Below are 18,497 nucleotides of genomic sequence, written 5' to 3' on the forward strand. Positions count from 1 at the left end.
CACATTATCTTTTAGCAATAATAGCAGTTACACACACACACACACACACACACACACACAATTTTCAGAGTACCTTTATATAAATTATCTCTTTGATAAACGTGAAAACTGAATGAGGCAGGTAGGATGGTTAAAACCATCTTTATTATATAGATTAAGAAACTGAGGCCTAGAGAATTTCACTAACTTGCCTCAGGCACATGGCATCTTATTTGTCAAATAGGAAATTATCTTTAAAATACTAAAATGTATGAGCAAAGCAGCTATTTAAAGAAATTCTGTGATAAAGTCTTTCATAAGGTGAATAATCCTTTGATGATATGCATAATGATTCTCTGACTTTTTTTATTATGTAAGTCCAGATTTCATGTATTGGACTTTTTAAAGGCAGAGCTTAAAAAAATTTATACGCAGTGGTATAGATTTAAATTTTTGTCCTTAACCCACAATTTGTGAGGGAACTTCCCTTTAGGCTGACCTTACATTATGCCTCCTAATACAAGATGCGAGTCCCTTTTTCCAGGGACTGAAAGAACCCAAGGGTTACTTGGGTGAACAACTATGCTGATCTTTCCTCAGATCATGTAAATATGTTCTGCTTATCTTTTTTGTGAGATGGATGTGGGGAGGGGAGCAGCTATGAGAATAGACTTTGTACGTATTTTTACTTAGTATAAGTCGATAACCTGCTATGGGAAAGACAATTCAAAACATGTGCCTCCCTGATGATATCTTAATAGTTAACTTTGGCAGTCTTAACAACACTAATATCTGGTGTGCAATTTATACTAGTAACTGTGGAGACTTCATTAAAGTCCATCTTAGCCACCCACTAAGCAGTTTCATGTTAAAAAGAAAAAAGTCTGGGTGCGATGGCTCAGGCCTATAATTGCAGCACTTTTGGAAGGCTGAGGCAAGAGGATGGCTTGAGCCCAAGAGTTCAAGACCAGCCTAGGCAACACAGCAAGACCTTGTCTAAAAAAAAGAAAAAAAATCATTTGTTTTTCTGAGTAAGTTCACAAAAAATTTGGAATGCCAAAAAAGTTACAAAAAATAGAATAAAAACACTCATAATTTTCAAAAGAGATAAAAATTAATATTTTGGTGCATTTACTTCTAGTACATCAAAACTATGGGTGATTTTTATCATCTTTGTACCTTGTAATATTAAAGAATATATCTTCTTTATATATATCCTTCCATGTATATATCTTATATATATACATATATATATCTTATATATATACATGGAAGGATATATATATGTGTGTGTGTGTGTGTAACAAGTGGAGATAGTCCTATATATGTACGCTTTAATTCCACTTTTCCATTTAAAATGATATTTTAATAATTTCCCTATTTTTTTGTAAGTATGATTTAATAAAACTGCTATTTATGTATACATTATATAGCTGCACTATAGTTTTTTAAAGTAGCCTCACATTTTTGGACATTTGTATACTGTGCTGAACATCACTGTACATACATTTTTGTCATGTACAATTTGTATTATTTCACTAGAATTAGTTACAAATGTAAAAGTTAAGGGCTAAGATATGAGTATTTTTATACTTTTTCATACATATCACTGATTTTTTGGGGGACGGTTTTAAATGAGTTCTCACAAGTCATTTAAGGTTTTGTTTCTATAAAATTATAAGGAGTGGGAATAGGGAAATGACCTTCATTTTGGAGACGGCTGGTGAAAAGCATATTAATGCTAGTGTATAAACCTTATTTGCTCTATAACAATGGAAAATTAGAGTTGGTCACTTAAAACTCGATAATCACAAAGGTTGCTAACATATTGCTTAAAAACAGAGAGAGTATCACAGGGAAACTATTTTTTATATTCCAACTGAAACTAATAGATATTTTTCTTTAGTCAAGTACATTGCTAAAGAAGTTAATACAAAGTATTCTAAGCAAATTTACATTAAAGGGTAATGCTAGTCACAGTGTGTGTGTGTGTTTGTGTGTCTGTGTGTGTGTTTTACGGCATGTTCTAAACCGATTATAATTATCTATAAACATTTATTGAGTCCACCTATAAAATTAGAAAGATGAAAATGACCTGAATAATCTTGTTTGATTGGAAAGAAATGTGTCTCTTTAAAAAAGTGTGATTATGTTAATTTTAGAGGGCTTTTGATGTTCCCGGATTCAAACTTTTCATGACCGACAAGTAGGTAAGACACAGAAAGGGAACTCATTACCTTTTAAATATCAGACAGTTCTCAGTTACATGTAAATATAATTGCTAATTTTGCCTTCCTTAAGATTGTTGTCAATGTTTTTGAAATATTCACTGATTTCTTAAAAGTGCTTTGGTATACAACATCAATGTCTCAGTTACAAAAATGATTTCAAGGTCTTAGCAATACTCAAGACATATTAAATTAAAATAATAATTTGTATAATGCCAACTATGTACAGTAACTATCTCATAAAGCAGAATTCCATTTAACAAAATTATTTGTATATACTCTTGATTTTCATTATAATGGGATTCCCTTTATCAAAAACCAGTACATTTCAAAGCCAAAGAGTTATATTTTAAAATAACTGATTTTTTGGATTTGATGTTCAGTCTTCTTGTACCTGTCACTTTGATCATGTATTACCTACCAACACAAATAAAATATCTCATTAAATTATATTAAAGGTGTTTCTTTCTAGGATGACATCATGTTAAATGTTTCATCATATTCTTGTTTGTTTTTCAAAGAGTGTTTATTTTTATTTTTAAAAATAAGAATAAGCTATTTATTTGAAAAGACTAAGTAGACCTCAATATTTTTTTGTCATTAACTTTTATTTTAAATTCAGGAGTACATGTGCAGGATGTGCAGGTTTGTTACTTGGGTAAACATGTGCCATGGTGGTTTGTTGCACAGATCATTTCATCACCTAGGTATTAAGCCCAGCATCCATTAGCTATTCTTCCTGATGCTCTTCCTCCTTCCACGCCCACTGACAGGCCCCAGTGTGTTCTCTCCATGAGTCCATCTGTTCTCATCATTCAGCTCTCACTTGTAAGTGAGAACATGTGGTATTTGATTTTCTGTTCCTGCATTAGTTTGCTGAGGATAACGACTTCCAACTCCATCCCTGTCCCTGCAAAGGACGTGATCTTGTTCCTTTTTTTTTTGTTTTTGAAACAGAGTCTTGCTCTGTCGCCAGGTGCCAGGCTGGAGTGCAGTGGTGCGATCTTGGCTCACTGCAGCCTGTGCCTCCCAGGTTCAAGCTATTCTTCTTCCTCAGCCTCCCAAGTAGCTGGCACTACAGGCGTGCGCCACCACATCTAGCTACTTTTTGTATTTTTTTAGTAGAGATGGGGTTTCATCATGATGGCCAGAATTGTCTCGATGTCTTGACTTCATGATCTGCCCACCTTGGCCTCCCAAAGTGCTGGGATTACAGGCGTGAGCCACTCCGCCCATCGGATCTTGTTCCTTTTTATGACTGCATAGTATTCCATGGTATATTTGTACCACATTTTCTTTATCCATTCTGTCACTGATGGGGACATTTAGGTTGATTCCATGCCTTTGCTATTGTGAATAGTGCTGCAACGAACATACACGTGCATGTATCTTTATAATAGAATGATATATGTTACTTTGGGTATATCCCAGTAATGGGATTGCTGAGTCAAATGGTATTTCTGCATCTAGGTCTTTGAGGAATTACCACACTGTCTTCCACAATGGTTGAATTAATGTACAAACCCACCAAAAATGTAAAAGCATTCCTTTTTCTGGGCAACCTTGTCAGCATCTGTTGTTTTTGACTTTTTAATAATAGCTATTCTGACCGCACGAGATGGTATCTCATTGTCATTTTGATTTGCATTTCTCCGGTGATTACTGATGTTGAACTTTTTTATGTTTATTGGCCGAATATGTGTCTTCTTTTGAGAAGTGTCTTCTCATGTTTTTTGCCCACTTTTTAATGGTTTGTTTTTTCTTGTAAATTTGTTTGAGTTCCTTGTAGACTCTGGATATTAGACCTTTGTCAGATGGATAGATTGCAAACATTTTCTTTGATTCTGTAGTTTGTCTGTTCACTCTGATAAAAGTTACTTTTGCTGTGCAGAAGTTCTTTAGTTTAATTAGATCTCATTTGTCTATTTTTGCTTTTGTTGAAATTGGTTTTGTCATTTTCCTCGTGAAATTTTGCCTGTGCCTATGTCCTGAATGGTATCACCTGAGTTTTCTTCTAGGGTTTTTATAGTTTTGGGTTTTACATTTAAATCTATAATCCACGTTGGGTTAAATTTTGTATATGGTGTAAGGAAGGGGTCCAGTTTCAATTTTCTGCATATGGCTAGCCAGTTCTAGTATCATTTATTAAGCAGGAAATCTTTCCACCATTGCTTTTTTTTGTCAGGTTTGTCAAGGATCAGATGGTTGTAGGTTTGTGGTCTTATTTCTGAGTTCTTTTTTTTTGTTCTATTGGTCTATGTGTCTGTTTTTATACAAGTACTGTGCTGTTTTGGTTACTGTAGCTCTGTAGTATACTTTGAATTTGGGTAGTGTGATGCCTCCAGCTTTGTTTTTTTTTTTTTGCTTAGAATTGTTTTGGCTATTTGGGCTGTTTTTTGGTTTCATATAAATTTTAAAATAGTTTTTTTTTTTCCTAATTCTGTGAAGAATTTCAGTGGTAGTTTAATAGGAATAACATTAAACCTACAAATTGCTTTGGATATTATGGCCATTTTAACAATATCCATGAGAATGGAATGTTTTTCCATTTGTTTGTGTCCTATCTGATTTCTTTGAGCAGTGTTTGTAGTTCTTGAAGAGGGCTTTCACTTCTCTCGTTAGCTGTGTTCTTAGGTCTTTTATTCTTTTTGTAGCAATCATAATTGGGAGTTCATTCATGATTTGGCTCTCTGCTTGCCTGTTGTTGGTGTGTTGGAATGCTAGCAATTTTTGCACAGTGATTTTGTATCCTGAGACTTTGCTGAAATTGCTTATCAGCTTAAGAAGATTTTGTGCTGAGACAATGGGCTTTTTCTAGATATAGGATCATGTCATCTGTAAACAAAGATAATTTGACTATCTCTCTTCCTTTTTGAATACTATTTATTTTTTTCTCTTGGCCTTATTGAACTGGCCAGAACTTGTAATACTATGTTGAATGGGAATGGTGAGAAAGGGCATCCTTATCTTGTGTCTTTTCAAGGGGAGTGCTTCCACCCATTTGCCCATTTAGTGTGATATTGGCTATGGGTTTGTAATAGACGGTTCTTGTTTTTTTGAGATATGTTTCTTCAATACCTAGTTTATTGAGAATTGTTAACATGAAGGGATGTTTAATTTTATTGAAGGCCTTTTCCACATCTATTGAGATAATCATGTAGTTTTGGTTTTTAATTCTGTTTATGTGATGAATCACAGTTTGTTAATTTGCATATGTTGAACCAACCTTGTATCCCAGAGATGAAGACAACTTGGTCATGGTGGATAATTTTTTTTATGTGCTATTGGATTCAGTTTGCCAGTATTTTATTGAAGATATTTGCATTGATGTTCATTAAGGATATTGGCCTGAAGATTTATTTTTTTGTTGTATATCCACCAGATTTTGGTATCAGGATGATGCTGGCTTCATAGAATGAGTTAAAGAGGAGTCCCTTCTTTTTAATTTTTTGGAATAATTTCAGTAGAAACGATACCAGCTCTTTGTATCTCTGGTAGAATTCAGCTATAAATCCTCTGATCCTGGGCTTTTTTTGGTTGGTAGGCTATTTATTTCTGCCTCAATTTCAGAACTCTTTATTGGTCTATTCAGGCATTCAGTTTTTTTCCTGGTTTAGTCTTGGGAATGTGTATGTGTCCAGGAATTTATCAGTTTCCTCTAGATTTTCTAGTTTATGTGCATAGAGGTGTTTATAGTATTCTCTGATGGTTGTTTGTATGGTGATATCCTGCTCATCATTTCTGATTGTGTTTATTTGATTTTTCTTTCTTTTCTTCTTTATTAGTCTAGCTAGTGATCTATTTTATAATTTTTTTCAAAAAACAGCTCCTGGATTCATTGAGTTTTTGAAGTGTTTTTTGTGTCTCTATCTCCTTAAGTTAAACTCTGATTTTGGTTATTTCTTGTCTTCTGCTAGCTTTTGGGTTTGTTTGCTCTTGGTTTTCTAGTTCTTTTAGTTGAGATATTAGTTTGTTAACTTGAGATCTTTCAAGCTTTTTGATGTGGGCATTTGGTGCTGTAAATTTCCCTCCTAATGCTGCTTTAGCTGTGTCCCAGAGATTCTGGTAAGTGGTCTTTTTGTTCCCATTAGTTTCAAAGAATTCTTGATTTCTGCCTTAATTTCATAATTTACCCAAGAATCATTCAGAAGCAGGTTGGTCAATTTCCATGCAGTTGTGTGGTTTTGAGTGAATTTCTTAATCTTGCGTTCTAATTTGATTGTGCTGGGTCTGAGAGACTGTATTATTTCAGTTCCTTTGCTTTTGCAGAGGAGTATTTTACTTCTGATTATGTTATGAATGTTAGAGTACATACCATGTGATGAATGAGAATATATATTCTGTTGTTTTTGGCTGGAGAGTTCTGTAGATATCTATTAGGTCTACTTGATCCAGAGCTGAATTCAGGTCCTGAATATCTTTGTTAATTTTCTGTCTGAGGATCTGTCTAACATTGTCAGTGGGTGTTTAAATTTCCCAATCTAAGCTTCCTTGTAGGTTTCTAAGAACTTGCTTTATCTATCTGGGTGCTTCTGGATTGGGTACATGCATATAAGATAGTTAGCTATTTTTTTTGATTGGAATCCTTTACATTATGTAATGCCCTTCTTTGTCTTTTTTGATCTTTGTGTTTTAAAGTCTGTTTTGTCAGAAAATAGGATTGCAACCTCTGCTTTTTTTTCTGTTTTCCATTTGCTTGGTAAATTTCCCTCCATCTTTTTATTTTGATCCTATGTGTGTCTTTGCATGTGAGATGGGTCTCTTGAAGACAGTACTCTGATGGGTCTTGCCTTTTTATTCAGCTTGTCATTCTGTGTCTTTTAATTGGAACATTTAGCTCATTTACATTTAAGTTTATTATGTGTGAATTTGATCCTGTCATCATTATGCTAGCTGGTTATTTTGCAGACTTGTTTATGTGGTTGTTTCATGGTGTCACTGGGCTGTGTACTTCAGTGTGTTTTTCAGTGGCTGATAATGCTTTTTATTTTTCATATTTAGTGCTTCCTTTAGGAGCACTAGCAAGGCAGGCCTGATGGTGACAAATTCCCTCAGCATTTGCCTGACTGAAAAGGATTTTATTTCTCCTTTGTGTATGAAGCTTAGTTTGGCCAGATATGAAATTCTGGGTTGGAAATTCTTTTATCTTTTTTTTCTTTAAGTTCTGGGGTACATGTGCAGATCGTACAGGATTGTTACATAGGTATACACATGCCATGGTGGTTTCCTGGCTCCATCCCCCTGTCACCTACATTAGGTATTTTTCCTAATGTAATCTCCCCACTTCCTACTATCCCTGCCTTAGTCCCCCACCCTACAACAGACCCTAGTGTATGATGTTCCCCTCCCTGTGTTCATGTGTTCTCATTGTTCAGCACCCCCTTATGAGTGAGAACATGCAGTGTATGGTTTTCGGTTCTTGTATCAGTTTACTGAGAATGATGGTTTCCAGATTCATCCATGTCCCTGCAAAGGACATGAACTCATCCTTTTTTATGGCTGCATAGTATTCCACAGTATATAGGTGCCACATTTTCTTTATCCAGTCTATCATTGATGGGCATTTGGGTTGGTTCCAAGTCGTTGCTATTGTGAACAGTGCTGTAATGAACATACATGTGCATGTGTCTTTATAGTAGAATGTTTTATAATCCTTTGGGTATATAACCCAGTAATGGGATTGCTAGATCAAATGTTATTTCTATTTCTAGATCCTTGATGAATCACCACACTGTCTTCCACAATGGTTGAGCTAATTTACACTCCCACCAACAGTGTAAAAGCATTCCTCTTTCTCCACATCCTCTTCAGCATCTGTTGTCTCCAGGTTTTTTAACAATCACCATTCTAACTGGCGTGAGATGGTATCTCAATGTGGTTTTGATTTGCATTTCTCTAATGACCAATGATGATGAGCATTTTTTCATATGTTTGTTGGCTGTATAAATGTCTTCTTTTGAAAAGTGTCTGTTCATATCCTTCACCCATTTGTGATAGGGTTGTCTTTTTTTTTCTTGGAAATTTGTTTTAGTTCTTTGTAGATTCTGGATATTGGCCCTTTGTCAGATGGATAGCTTGCAAAATTTTTTTCCCATTCTGTTGGTTGCTGGTTCACTCTAACGATAGTTTCTTTTGCTGTGCAGAAGCTCTTAAGTTTAATTAGATCCCATTTGTCTATTTTGGCTTTTGTTGCCGTTGCTTTTTGTGTTTTAGTCATGAAGTCCTTGCTTATGGCTGTGTCCTGTATGGTATTGCCTTGGTTTTCTTCTAGAGTTTTTATGGTGTTAGTACTCATGTTTAAATCTTTAATCCATCTAGAGTTAGTTTTTGTATAAGGTGTCAGGAAGGGGTCCAGTTTTAGCTTTCTGCACATGGCTAGCCAGTTTTCCCAACAGCATTTATTAAACAGGGAATCCTTTTCCCATTGCTTGTTTTTGTCAGGTTTGTCAAAGATCAGATGGTTGTAAATGTATGGCATTACTTACGAGGCCTCTGTTCTGTTCCATTGGTCTATATCTCTGTTTTTGTACTAGTACCATGCTGTTTTGGTTACTGTAGCCTTGTAGTAAAGTTTGAAGTCAGGTAGTATGATGCCTCCAGCTTTGTTTTTTTTTTTTTTTACTTAGGAATTTCTTGGCTATGTGGGCTCTTTTTTTGTTCCATATGAAGTTTAAGGTGGTTTTTCCAGTTCTGTGAAGAAGGTCAGTGGTACCTTTACGGGGGCAGCATTGAATCTGTAAATTACTTGGGGCAGTAAGGCCATTTTCACAGTATTGATTCTTCCTAACCATGAGCATGGAATGTTTCTCCATCTGTTTGTGTCCTCTCTTATTTCATTGAGCAGTGGTTTGTAGTTCTCCTTGAAGAGGTCCTTCACGTCTTTTGTTAGTTGTATTCCTAGGTATTTTATTCTCTTTGTAGCAATTGTGAATGGCAGTTTGTTCTCAATTTGGCTCTCTGTCTGTTATTGGTGTATATGAATGCTTGCGATTTTTGCACATTGATTTTATATCCTGAGACATTGCTGAAGTTGCTTATCAGTTTCGGGAGTTTTTGGGCTGAGATGATGGGGTCTTCTAGATATACTATCATGTCGTCTGCAAATAGAGACAATTTGGCTTCCTCCTTTCCTATTTGAATACCCTTTATTTCTTTTTCTTGCCTGATTGCTCTGGCTAGAACTTCCAGTACTATATTGAATAGGAGTGGTGAGAGAGGGCATCCTTGTCTAGTACCAGTTTTCAAAGGGAATGCTTTCAATTTTTGCCCATTCGGTATGATATTGGCTGTGGGTTTGTCATAAATAGCTTTTATTATTTTGAGATACAGTCCATCAATACCTAGTGGGTTGAGAATTTTTAGCATAAAGGGCTGTGGAAGTTTGTCAAAGGTCTTCTCTCCATCTATTGAGATGATCATGTGATTTTTGTCTTTGGTTCTGTTTATGTGATGGATTATGTTTATAGATTTGTGGATGTTGAACTAGACTTGCATCCATGGGATGAAGCCTACATGATCGTGATGGATAAGCTTTTTGATGTGCTATTGCATTTGGTTTGCCAGTATTTTATTGAAGATTTTTGCATCCATGTTCATCATGGATATTGGTCTGAAATTTTCTTTTTTACTTGTGTCTCTGCCAGGTTTTGGTATCTGGATGATGTTGGTCCCATAAAATGAGTTAGGGAGGATCCCCTCTTTTTGTATTGTTTGGAATAGTTTCAGAAGGAAGGGCACCAGTTTCTCTTTGTATGTCTGGTAGAAATTGGCTGTGAACCAATCTGGACCTGGACTTTTTTTGGTTGGTAGGCTATTAATTGCTGCCTCAACTTCAGACCTTGTTATTGGTGTATTCAGAGATTCACCTTCTTCTTAGTTTAGTCTTGGGAGGGCATCAGTGTGCAGGAATTTATTCATTTCATCTAGATTTACTGGTTTATGTGTATAGAGTTGTTTGTAGTAATCTCTGATGGTAGTTTGTATTTCTTGGAATTGGTGGTGATATCTCCTTTATCATTTTTTATTGCATCTACTTTATTCTTCTCTGTTTAATTTTTTATTAGTTTGGCTACCAGTCTATTTTGTTGATCTTTTCAGAAAACCAGCTCCTGGATTTAGATTTTTTGAAGGTTTTTTTGTGTCTCTATCTATTTCAGTTCTGCTCTGATCTTAGTTATTTCTTGTCTTCTGCTAGCTTTTGAATTTGTCTGATCTCGCTTCTCTAGTTCTTTTAATTGTGACAATATGGTGTCAATTTTAGATCTTTCCTAGCTTCTCATGTGGACACTTAGTGCTATAACTTTCCCTCTAGACACTGCTTTAAATGTTTCCCAGAGATTCTGGTACATTGTGTCTTCATTCTCATTGGTGTTGAGGAAGATCTTTATTACTGCCTTTATTTCATTATTTATCCAGTAGTCATTCAGCAGCACGTTGTTCAGTTTCCAGGTAGTTGTGTGGTTTTGAGTGAGTTTCTAAATCCTGAGTTCTAATTTTATTACACTGTGGTTAGAGAGACTGTTTGTTATGATTTCTGTTCTTTCACATTTGCAGAGGAGTGATTTACTTCCAATTATGTGGTCAATTTTAGAGTAAGTTTGATGTGGTGCTGAGAAGAATATATTCTGTGGATTTGGGGTGGAGAGTTCTGTATGTGTCTATTAGGTCTGCTTGGTCCAGATCTGAGTTCAAGTCCTAGATATGCTTGTTAATTTTCTGTCTTGTTGATCTAATATTGACAGTGTAGTGTTAAAGTCTCCCACTGTTATTGTGTGGGAGTCTAAGTCTCTTTGTAGGTTGTTAAGAACTTGCCTTATGTATCTGGGTGCTCCTGTATTGGATGCATATATATTTAGGATAGTTAGCTCTTCTTGTTGCATTGATCCCTTTACCATTATATAATGCCCTTCTTTGTCTCTTTTGATCTTTGTTGGTTTAAGGTTCGTTTTATCAGAGACTAGGATTGCAACCTCTGCTTTTTTTGATCTCCACTTGCTTGGTAAATTTTCCTCCATCTCTTTATTTTGAGTCTATGTGAGTCTTTGCATGTGAGATGGGTCTCCTGACTTTTTATCCAATTTGCCAGTCTGTGTCTTTTGATTGGGGCATTTAGCCCATTTACATTTAAGGTTAATATTGTTATGTGTGGATTTGATCCTGCCATTTTAATATTAACTGGCTGTTTTGCTTGTGAGTTGATGCAATTTCTTCATTGTGATGATGGTCTTTATCATTTGGCACATTTTTGCAGTGGCTGCTAATGGTTTTCCTTTCCATGTTTAGTGCTTCCTTCCAGAGCTCTTATAAGGCAGGCCTGGTGGTGATCAAATCTCTCAGCAATTGCTTGTCTGTAAAGGATTTTATTTCTCCTTCACTTATGAAGCTTTGTTTGGCTGGCTATGAAATTCTAAGGTAAAAGTTCTTTTCTTTAGGGATGTTGAATATTGGCCCCCACTCTTCTGGCTTGTAGGGTTTCTGCTGAGAGATCCACTGTGAGTCTGATGGGCTTTTCTTTATGGGTAAACTGACTTTTCACTCTGGCTTCCCTTAGCATTTTTTCCTTCATTTCAACCCTGGTGAATCTGGTGATTATGTGCCTTGGGACTGCTCTTCTTGAGGAATGTCTTTGTGGTGTTCTCCTCATTTCCTGGGTTTGAATGTTGGCTTCCCTTGCTAGGTTGGGGAAGTTCTCCTGGGTAGTATCCTCAAGAGTGTTTTCCAGCTTGGATTCCTTCTCCCTGTTGCATTCAGGCGCACTGATCAAAGATAGATTAGGTCTTTTCACATAATCCCATATTTCTAGGAGGCTCTGTTCATTTTATTTTCACTCTTTTTTCTCTAATCTTGCCTTCTCATTTTATTTCATTGAGTTGATCTTCTAGCTCTGATATCCTTTCTTCTGCTTGATTGATTTGGCTGTTGAAACTTGTGCATGCTTTGCAAACTTCTCGTGCTATGTTTTTCAGCTCCATCAAGTCATTCATGTTCTTCTCTAAGATGGTTATTCTAGATAGCATTTCATCTAACCTTTTTTCAAGTTTCTTAGTTTCTTTGCATTGGATTAGAACATGTTCCTTTATCCCAGAGAAGTTTGTTATTACCTCCCTTCTTAAGCCTGCTCTGTCAATTCGTGAAACTCATTCTACATCCAGTTTTGTCCCCTTGCTGGTGAGACATTGGCAGAGGAGAGGCATTCTGGTTTTTGGTGATTTCAGCTTTTTTTGTGCTGGTTTCTTCCCATCTCCAATGGATTTATCTATCTTTGGTCTTTGAAGTTGGTGACTTTTGGATGGGGTCTCTGAGTGGACATCCCTCCTGTCGATGTTGAAGCTATTTCTTTCTGCTCTCTAATAGTCAAGCCCCTCTGTTGCAGGACTGCTAGAGGTCCACTCCAGACCCTCTTACCTGGGAATCACCTGTGGGGTCTGCAGAACAGCAAGGATTGCTGCCTGTTCCTTCCTCTGAGAGCGTCCTCTCAGAAGGGTACCTGCGAGATGTCAGCCATAGCTCTCCTGTATAAGGTGTCTCTTTGGATATATGGAGGTCAGGGAGCTGCTTGAGGAGGCAGTCTGTCCCTTATCAGAGCTCAAGTGCTGTGGTGGGAGCTCTATGGCTCCCTTCAGAGCTGCTGGGCAGGGAGGTTTAAGTCTGCTGCATCTGAACTCATAACCGCCCCTTTTCCCTGGTGCTCTGTCCTGGGAGGGTGGGGCTTATTTATAAGTCTCTGATGGGCTGCTGCTGCCTTTTTTCGGAGATGTCCTGCTCAGCAAGGAGGGAGTCTGGTCAGTCTACCTGCAGAGGCATTGCTGATCTTCCATGGGCATTGCCCAGCTGGTGCGTAAACTTCCTTGTGATTTTGTTTACACAGGTAAGGTTATAACTGCCTCAGTAATGGTGGTCCACCTTGGTATTGGCAGACTGCCTTGGTAATGGTGGATGGACTTCCCCCGCTTAGCTCAACTGTCCCGGGTCAAGCTCAAACTGCTGTGCTGGCTGCAAAACTCTCAAGCCAGTAGGTTTCAGTTTGCTGGTCTTTGTGGGGGTGGGACCCACTGAGCCAGATTACTTGGTTCCCTGCCTTCAGCTTCCTTTTTTTTTCAGGGGAATGTGCAGCTGTGTCTCTCTGGCATTCTAGGTGCCAGCTAGAATAGCCACCCAGATTTGTGCTAGAAACCCACAACGCTGGCTGAAATAGCCACTCAGGTCTGTGCTGGAAAACCACTGTGCTTGTTGGTCCAGCAGGCATATCCTGGTCTGTGGGCTGTAAAGACTGTGGCAGAAGCGCAGTATCTGAACCAGAGTGCCAGAATGGCCAGAAAAGTCCCTGATGGCCTCTGTTGGTTGGGGGGTGGTCCTCTGGCCTGTTATACTTCCTGGGTGAGGCAGCACCCCACCCTGTCTTGGTTTGCCCTCCTTGGGCTACACCTGCTGTCCAACCAGTCCCATTGAGATGAACCTGGTACCTCAGTTGGAAATGCGGAGATCACTCAGTGCCTTCTGCGTCACTCTCACTGGGAACTGTGCTCTGGACCTATTCCTATTTGGCCATCTTGGCTGGAAATTCTTTTCTTTATGAATGTTAAATATTGGCCCCCAATCTCTTCTGCCTTATTAGGTTTCCACTGAGTGCTCTTAGTCTGATGGGCTTCCCTTTGTAGGTGACTTAGCCTTTCTTTCTGGCTGCCCTTAATATTTTTTCTCTTATTTTAACCTTGAAGAATCTGATTCTTATATGTCTTGGGGTTGATCTTTTCGTAGAGAATCTTACTGGGATTCTCTGCATTTCCTGAATTTGAGAGTTGGCCTGACTTGCTAGGTTGGGGAAATTCTCTTGGATGATATCCTGAAGTATGTTTTCCAACTTGGTTCCATTCTCCCTGTCTCTTCCAGGTAACCAGAATCAGTTATAGGTCTGGTCTCTTGATATAATCCTATATTTCTTGAAGTTTTTATTCATTCCTTTTCATTCTTTTTTCTCTATTGTTGTATGCCTGTCTTATTTCAGACAGTCTTTAAGCCCTGAGATTCTTTCGCTTGGCCTATTCTGCTCTTGATACTTGTGATTGTCAAGTTCTCACGTTGTGTTTTTCAGCTCAATGAGGCCAGTTATGTTCCTTCCTAAACTGGCTATTCTGGGTATTAGATCCTGTATTGTTTTGTCATGGTTCTTAGCTTCTTTGAATTGAGCTCTTTTAGCTTAGCAAAGTTCCTTCTTATCTACCTTCTGAAGCCTACTTCTGTCAATTCAGCCATCTCAGCCTCGGCCCAGTTCTGTGCCCTTGCTGAAGAGCTGCTGTGGTCATTTGGAGGAGAAAAGGTGCTCTGGCTTTTTGAGTTTTCAGTGTTTTTGTGTTGATTGTTTCTCATCTTTGTGGGCATATCTACCTTCTATCTTTGAGGTTGCTGATCTTTGAATAGGGTTTTTATGGGGTCTTTGTGTGTGTGTATGTTGTTTTCTGTTTGTTTTTCTTTAACAGTTAGGCAACTCTTCTCTTGGCTGCTGTGGTTTGTTGGGGGTCTGTTCCAGACCCTAGTTGCCTCAACTTTCCCCATACCTGGAGGTATCACCAGTAAAGGCTGTGAAACAACAAAGATGGTAGCTTGCTCCTTCCTCTGGAAGCTCCGTCCCAGTGGGGTACTAATGTGTTGCTGTTCCCGATGTGCCTGTAGGAGGTGGCTGGAGACCCCAGTTGGGAGGTTACACTCAGTCAGGAGGAATGGGATCAGAAGCAGAAGCACCACAGAGATGGTGGCCAGCCATTCCCCCAGGAACTTGTCTCATCTCAGGCCTACTTCAGCCTTTTGCTATTGGCTGGTTGGAATTCCATGTCAGTGGGTCTTAACTTCTGGGTTGCTGTGGAAGTAGGCCTGCAGAATGATTTTTTGTGGAGCAGATGTGCTGCATTGGGGAAAGGGGGACCCTTCTTCGTCTGGACCGTTTGTATTCTCCAAAGTTGGCAGGCTGGAATGGCTGAGTCCGCTGAACCACAGAGATAGTGGCCACCACTCCTCCTTCGAGCTCCATCCCAGGGAGAGATCAGAGCTTTGCCTGTAGAACCTTTGCTGGAGTGGCTGAAACCCCTGCAGGGAGGTCCCACCAGGAATGGATGCGGGGGTCCTACTTGAAGCAGTCTGGCCATGATCTGGCAAGGCAGCTGTGCTGTTGTTGGGGACCCTTCATTGTCTGGACCATTTGTATTCTTCAAAGCCGTCAGACTGGAATGGCTGAGTTGACTTAACCACAGAGATGGTGGCCGCCCCTTCCCCCAGAAACTTGTCTTATCTCAGGCATTGACTGGTTGGTATTCCAAGTCAGTGGGTCTTTACTTGTGGGGTGCTGTGGAAGCAGGCCTGCAGAATGGCACTTTTTGGCTTCCTGGTTTTAGTCCCCTTCCTAGGGATATGTACGGAGAGATCTCCCATCTTGCCAGGGATCCTGGAGCTGGAGTAAGTTAAACTCCTGGGTCTCTGCGTGTGCCTGAGCAGCTGCTCTGCCAACATTCTACACAGTTCTGTGTATCAGACCCAATGCATTGGTGGTGTGGGCTCACGAGAGGATCTCCTGATCCACAGATACAAAGATCTGTGGGAAAAGCGTGGTTTTCCAGGTAGGGTCTCACTATCCCTCACTGCTTCACTTGGTTGAGAGTGGGGGTTCCTTTAGCTCCGTGCTGCCCCCATGTGGGCCATCACCTCACTCTGCTTTTCTTTGTTCTTCATGGGTCAAGTTGTTTGCCTAGTGAGCCCCAATGTGAGAACGTGGATACTTCATTTGAAAGTGCTGAATTCACTTGCTTCTTTTTTTCCTCTCTGAGTGCTGCAGACCGCAGCTACTTCTAATTGGCCATCTTAGTCCTGGCAGCGAGGATGGGGCTCTGAATCTGGCTGTTGACATCCACCCCGGGGGAGGAGGAGAAGAAGTGTTTATTTTTTATTTTAATATATTTAATGGACGAATAATGAAACAAAAATTCTGTACATTCAGGGTGTATGATGTGATAATTTGATGTATGTATACAATGTGTAATGGTTTCCACAGTCAAATGAATTAACACATCCATCTCTACCCATAGTTAACGTCGTATGTGTGTGTTTGTGTGTGTGTGGTTAAGACACTTAAAATCTACTTTCTTATCAAATGTCAAGTAAAGAATGCCATATATTAACTATATATTAACCATGCTGCACATTAGAATCCCAAAACCTAGTCCTCTTAAAACTGAAATTTTGTAACATTTGACCAACAGTCTTCCCCATTTCCCCTACTCACTAGCACCTGGAAACTACCCTTTTACCATCTGCTAATTTGAATTTAACTTTTTTAGATTCCACATATAAGCGAGATCATACAGTATTTGCCTTTCTGTGTCTGGCTTATTCTATGTATCATAATGTCCTCCAGGCTCATCCATGTTAGAAAATGGCAGGATTGGCTGGGTGCAGTGGCTCATATCTGTAATCCCAGCACTTTGGAAGGCGGAGGTGGGTGGATCATGAGGTCAGGAGTTTGAGGCCCGCCTGGCCTTCATGGTCAAACCCCATTTCTACTAAAAATACAAAAAATTAACCAGGTATGGTGGTTTGAGCCTATAATCCCAGCTATTCAGGAGGCTGAGGCAGGGGAATCACGTGAACCTGGGAGGTGGAGGTTGCAGTGAGCTGAGATTGTGCCATTGTATTCCAGGCTGGGTGACAGTACGACTCTGTCTTAAAAATAAACAAATAAATAAATGACAATGACAGGATTTTCTTTTTTTTTTTTTAAACGACTGAATAATATTCCATTGCATATACACCACATTTTCTTTATTAATTCATCTATAGATGGTTGTGTTCATATTTTGTCTACTGTTATAAAGAGTGTTTAATTTGAAATAGTTACATGGTTTAAGTACATGATATAGTCTCTGATTATAATGGAAAACATTCTGAAAGAAGTTCATATCTTTAAGTTCATATTGCCACCAGCTAAAGTTATTAATTCAGTAGCCCCATTAACATTTTTTTTACTTCCTCATGATTTATCTTCATGTTATATTCCTTTGTTTTCAGGGTTCCACAGAAATTACTTATCACCTCTGTATATAATTCAAAGTCAAAATTACATTTTAATTCTTGGAGTGATTGGTCATAGATACTATTATGTCACTCTAACTTCTGAATTCATTTCTTTGTAAATCTTTATTCTGCTCTTTTATGGTTACCAAAGCCTTCCCGACCAAACCTGATTTATCTTTAATGTATTTTTTTCTCTTGGGCACAGGCAAATTACTAGGTCATTTTGTAGGGATGTTCAGCCTGGGATATATTTCAATAATTCATTTTCAGTTTCTTGTGTGATAACTTACACAGTTGCATCCCTCTGTAATAAATTCATCCAATTGATCAGAAATAATTTCTCAGCAATTACATTTTTATGACTACAACTATAGGCATCTGCACTTTATCACTTTCAAGATCCAAGTTTGGCAATGCAATGCAGAAAGTCTATTTATGCAGAATTGTGCTTCAAAGAATTTACATCTCTATGTTGTATACTCTCTGAAAGGGATATAAACTGCTGGATCATGCTACAGTCATTATATAATGAAACTGTCTACAATCTTATTTGCTACAAAATACAGTTTGGTAAGTGTCAGATTTATGTTGAATATGAGTTAAAAGAATTGACTTACTCAAAATCCCTTAAAATAATAGTAATGACAAATGCTTAATAATGTGTTATTTTTTGAATTTTTTTTAGAAGGGCAAAGGTTCAAATGTATGACTGTTAATCTATCCCATGTTTTCAAGAACTAAATCTAGACTTAGATGAACAGTAATGAACATTTCTTTGTCACTCACTCCTAACTCTTGTAGGACCTCTTGGCCTTTTTTCATTTCTACCTCCATAGTGTCTCCCACCTATATCTGGGCATCCCTTTGGGGATAGCTTTTATAAACTCTAGAATACTCACTGGGGCAAGTTTATCTATCAGCCCATGTGTTAGTATGAGCAAGGTTGTGCTGTGATAAGAAGAAAACCCCCAAATTTCAGAGGCTTAATAAAAATTTATTTCCTGCTCAAGCTACATGTCCAATGTGAGCTGGGGTCTCTGCTTGGTGCAGGCACTCAGAGACCCAGGGTAATACAGACTTATCGCAACATGTGATTCCACTGTCATTGCAACTGGGGAAATGGAACATGATGAATCATGTAAGAACTCCTAACATGTTCACTTGAATGTGATATATGTCAATTCCACTCACATTGCTTTTGTCAAAGCAAGTTATGTGGTCAAAGTGGATGTT

At 38.4% G+C, this 18,497-nt stretch overlaps 1 protein-coding gene across 5 annotated transcripts in view; it reads left to right on the plus strand.

The window, feature by feature from the left end:
* CTNNA3 (catenin alpha 3) overlaps positions 1-18,497 on the plus strand; it is a 1,887,341-nt gene that overhangs the window by 89,951 nt on the left and 1,778,893 nt on the right. The gene's annotated exons all lie outside the window — the stretch shown is intronic.

Source organism: Callithrix jacchus, chromosome 12 (genome assembly GCF_049354715.1).
Source record: "Callithrix jacchus isolate 240 chromosome 12, calJac240_pri, whole genome shotgun sequence".
In the NCBI taxonomy this organism is placed as follows: Eukaryota; Metazoa; Chordata; class Mammalia; order Primates; family Cebidae; genus Callithrix; species Callithrix jacchus.